The following is a 5,000-nucleotide window of genomic DNA, read 5'->3' as shown; positions in this document are numbered from 1 at the left end:
GTCTGTCAGTCAATGTTTGTGTTTCTTCTAAATATTCTATCCATCTGTTTTTAACTATTCTTTCCACTATTTTTTGCCACTACACTTGTTAGGAACAGTTCTGTAATTCAATGGATCTTCTTTATTACCTCTTAAAAATGGGCACAATATTGGCTCTCTTCCATTCTAGAGGGATTTTTCCTTCCTTAAAAGAATATACTATGGTATTGTGTATACTCCCTGCCAGTTGTTCACAACATTCCTTAAGTATCCAGTTGGACACTCCATCCGGTCCTTGAGCCTTACTTGCATCCAAATCTTTCATTATGTTCTTAATTTCACTTACGTCCACCTGTATCTCTCTCATCACACTGTGTCTGTGCCATGCTCTTTCTCCTTCAAATTTGCTTTCTTTGGTGAATACTGACTGGAAGCACTTGTTCATTAATTCCGCTTGTAACCGTGTATCTTCAAATGTAACGTCATCTTCCCATTCACATGTCTGAAGAATAACTTTGGCTCATCTTTGCACTTGTTAACTATATCTTTCTCATAATTCCTTTCTTCTTCTCTAAGGATTCTGATATATTTGTTTCTTGCCTCCTTGAATTCTTTCCATTTCTCACTTCCTCCTTTTTTCTACATCTATTCTATCCTCTTGTGTCCATGCATTCGTCTTTGGGGGTACCTAAGCTAGTGCAAAATCTCTTCTTCCTTCTCCCTTCCTTTTTGTTTGAATTATAATTACTTCTGCCATTCCTTCTCCCATTTCAACATCTTCTGTGTGTGTGTGTGTGTGTGTGTGTGTGTGTGTGTGTGTAGAGAGAGAGAGAGAGAGAGAGAGAGAGAGAGAGAGAGAGAGAGAGAGAGAGAGAGAGAGAGAGAGAGAGAGAGAGAGAGAGAGAGAGAGAGAGAGAGAGAGAGAGAGAGAGAGAGAGAGAGAGAGAGAGAGAGAGAGAGAGAGAGAGAGAGAAAGGTGACAGGACACTAAGGCACAATATGCACAAAGCACACACTGACCTGACCCTCTGATGTGCAAGGTCATGCCGCCCCGTCACTCAGCACACTGGGGCTTCTGCCAATAATGGATGCCCCCAAGGCTGTCCCTGAGAGGTCATAACAGGTTACATAAGAGGTGACATATAAGAAGTCATACAATTATGAACAAATTTACAAGTTTATAGTAAAAATTTTCAGATGTTTTTAAGTGTGTGTGTGTGTGTGTGTGTGTGTGTGTGTGTGTGTGTGTGTGTGTGTGTGTGTGTGTGTGTGTGTGTGTGTGTGTGTGTGTGTGTGTGTGTGTGTGTGTGTGTTTCCAGATTTCTGCAGTACTTTGCAGGAAACTGTTCTTCTTAATATCATCCTACACACACCCTTCTTCTTCATCTTCTCATGTCCTCTCGTGCTTCTAAAGTCTCTCACGACCAAATTACTCTGGTCCAATTTTTCACAGTCTGACAAAATCCAATATAAGGCCATCAGATCACCTCTCTCTCTTCTCTTCCAAGGGTGGGTAGGTTTAGTTTTAGTCTCTCTTCATATGATAAGTCTGATAGGGTCAGAGGCAACTTTGTCGCTGCTCATTGTATTCTTTCTAATTTCTTTATGTCCCTTTTAGTGCTGGGAGACCACATCACTGCTGCATATTTCAAACTAGGTCTTATCATTGTCAGTTACATCCCTAATCATCTCTTCATCCAGATAGTTGAACGTTGTTCTTATGTTTCTAACCAGATTTTATGTTTCCCCTGTCTTTCTTCTTACATGTACCTCTGAGGACAACTTATCAATGACAGTAATTCCAAGGTCTTTCTCTTCACTCTTCGTTTTTATTTCCTCATTACCCAATTTATAACTGAAGACTGGCATCACACAACTATGCCCAAACTTCAACACTCCACATTTTTTTATGTTAAACTCCATTTTCCAAGTGTCACTCCAATCCCAAATCACATTCAGATCTCCCTGTAGAGCTTCACAATCCTCTGTCCTCTCCACTTTTCCCATCAATTTTGCATCATCAGCAAATAGACTCATGTAACTATTCATCCCTTCCATCACATCATTCACACAGGTAGCAAACATGACTGGTGGTAGTACTGAACCCTGCAGAACACCACTAATTACCTCTCTCCATGATGACTTTTTATCTTTGACCACTGCTCTCATTTCCCTTCCTCTCAGAAAGTCACTGATCCAATGTAGGAGTGCTCCTCTCAGCCCACCAGACATTTCTCATTTCCACAACAGTCTGCTGTGAGGCACCTTATCAAAATAAACACAATCTGCCCATCCTTCTCTTTCTTGTACCATATCTATGACTGGAGTAGAAGCATCTTAAATTTGTTATACATGACCTTCCTTTCCTAAATCTGAATTGTCTGTCTGTTAATATTTCTCTTTTTTCCAGATATTCACTCCATCTTTGCTTCACTATTCTTTGGCACAATTTTGCCACTACACTTGTTAATGATGCTGGTCTATAATTAAATGGTTCTTCTTTGCTTCCACTCTTATATATGGGGACTATACCTGTTTTTTTTCCAATGTTGGGCACCACTCCTTCCCTTAATGAAGTTATGATGAGTTTGTAAATCATGTGTGCAGGTTGATCTCTGCATTCCTTCACCACCCAATCAGACACTCCATCAGGTCCCTGTGCCTTCCTCACATCCAAGTCTTCCATCATTATTCTTACCTCATCCACTGTTACCTCAATCTCACTCACTCTTCTACTCTCACATCTGCTGTCACCAGTCTACCAAATGTTCCCTCTCCAGTGAAGACACTGAAAGAAGTCATTCAAAACCTCTGCAATTTGTGCTTCTTCTTCAACATGTTTGCCATTTATTTTCAGTTTGTTGAACCCATTCTTATTCTTCATTTTACCGTTCTATAGAACATCCTTGGTTCATCCTTACATATGTCTATAATATCTTTTCATGAATTCTTTATTTCTTCCCTCCTTAGAGTGTTCATTTCTCTCCCTTTTATATGTTGACTCCACTCACACTCACTTACATACTGCTCATCTACCCTCCCTCCCTCCTTGTCTTCCTCCTCCTCCCTTTCTGCCATCTCTCCCATAACTCCTCTGCTTTTCCTTCCTTCTCCCTTGTCTCCATATCTCCACTTACCTCTTTCTCTTTCTCTTCTCTCTCCCTAACCCAGCCACTCTCTCTCTCTCTCTCTCTCTCTCTCTCTCTCTCTCTCTCTCTCTCTCTCTCTCTCTCTCTCTCTCTCTCCCACACACACACACACACACACACACACACACACACACACACCTTTTTTCCATCTGGTTTCTTCTGCATCATGAAAACCACATCCTTCTGATATTAGTACTTAATTCTCCTCAGAGCCACCACCACCACCACCACCACCACCACTGCCACAACCACTATCATTATTTTCACCTTTATCTTTACTCAGGTGGTGTTGTTGTGGTCTCCAGGGGCATTTTCATGACTGACAATGCAAGGATTTTGCAAGAGAGAAAGAAAATGCCCCATGAGAATTTTGGTGATCATCTGTATGGCCTTTGAAAATGTTTTTTTAATGAGAAAGCAAAGCATTAAGAATACAAACAAGATAGAATTAAGCTAACACAGGAAGCTGGTAAGTTAGTTTGTTGTATACTAAATGCAAGGTCTTGTTTCTGGAAAGTTGTGCTTCAGGTTCAAACCAGTGACTGTCAAGATTAACACATCTTCCTCATAAAACTTTTCCTACAGTGCAGTATACTATAATAGACACAAACACATACAAAAATAAATATTACTACTACTACTTTTCTCCTGTAAGAAGGCCACTGGCCAGGGGCAACAAAAATTTTGAATAAAAAAAGAAAAAAAAAAGCCCGTTTTACTACTACTCCAGTAGTAGTAAAACTATATAGACTACAGACAAATGAGTAGTAAATACAACATTAAATCAATCCTTTAGGACCAAACCTAGGCATGTTAATACATCACTGGAATTCTGTCTGCTGCTAATCCCATCATACAGAATCCATTAGCTATTTGTGGTGGGTTCCCACGGCAGAGGCTTCACGCAGCAGCAGCACCACCACACGAGTAGCAGGCACACGCACCACACTCAGCCAGGAATGCACTTTCCAAGGCAACTGTGGATAATGAATAAAGAAAAAATAATAATTAGCCTTGAATTGATTTTCCAGAGCACCTGTGAACAGAGAAGAAATGAATAGAATAGTAAATACTTCAGAACAGTAAATGTGGCTACATTTCAACATATTTTTTACCTGGCTGGTCTCACAAGAGAGAACCCCTTCAGGGCCAGTTCAGGGTCAGCTCACCAGCACTATCAAAATGACACCAAAGTCTGTACATGCTTATCTAACTGCCTGGCAAGTGTGCTATCAGCCCAAGACAAATAATAAATCTGACTAGCAGCACAGCGTATATGTCACCAGCAAGAATCAAACAGATGTACACCTGAGAAGTTGGACAAACTGTACCTAAAACCATCAACAGAATTAGATTCAGGCACACTGTTAGCAAGAAAATTCCAGATTCTCATCACTCTGAGAAAAATGTGTGCCTGGCATCACAACAACTATAAGGAATGCTGACAGAAGTGGCTGAGATGAACAGGTCTGCTGCATTAACTGTATGGACGGCCTCTAGTGCTGACAGCAGTGGCCGAGGTGTACAAGTCTGTTGCATTAACTGTATGGATGGTCTCTAGTGCTGACAGTAGTGGCTGAGATGAACAAGTCTGTTGCATTAACTGTATGGATGGTCTCTAGTGCTGATAGAAGTAGCTGAGATGAACATGTCTGTTGCATTAACTGTATGGATGGCCTCTAGTGCTGACACAAGGGGGCTGAGATGAACAGTAATTGGGGAGAGTCCATGAAAATATCTTCCAAATTTAATAATAAGATCAACCCATAATAGTTTCTCCCTTTGAGTGAATAAAAGTTCAAGGCCTTGAAATGCTGAACGGAAGACATGTTCTCAAATCCTTGAATTCTTTTCGCCCACTGTCTCTTACCT

General features: G+C 40.7%; 1 long non-coding RNA gene across 1 annotated transcript in view; it reads right to left on the bottom strand.

The window, feature by feature from the left end:
- LOC135113831 (uncharacterized) overlaps positions 1-5,000 on the bottom strand; it is an 11,117-nt gene that overhangs the window by 4,794 nt on the left and 1,323 nt on the right. The window contains exons 2-3 of the long non-coding RNA XR_010275088.1: positions 3,933-4,105; positions 1,000-1,085 (exon numbers count right to left, since the gene is read on the bottom strand). This is a non-coding gene — a long non-coding RNA (uncharacterized LOC135113831). The remainder of the gene's footprint in view (positions 1-999; positions 1,086-3,932; positions 4,106-5,000) is intronic.

Source organism: Scylla paramamosain, chromosome 26 (assembly GCF_035594125.1).
Source record: "Scylla paramamosain isolate STU-SP2022 chromosome 26, ASM3559412v1, whole genome shotgun sequence".
Taxonomy (NCBI): Eukaryota; Metazoa; Arthropoda; class Malacostraca; order Decapoda; family Portunidae; genus Scylla; species Scylla paramamosain.
Note: the sequence above shows the minus strand (reverse complement) of the source record. Positions and strands in the feature narration are given on the sequence as shown.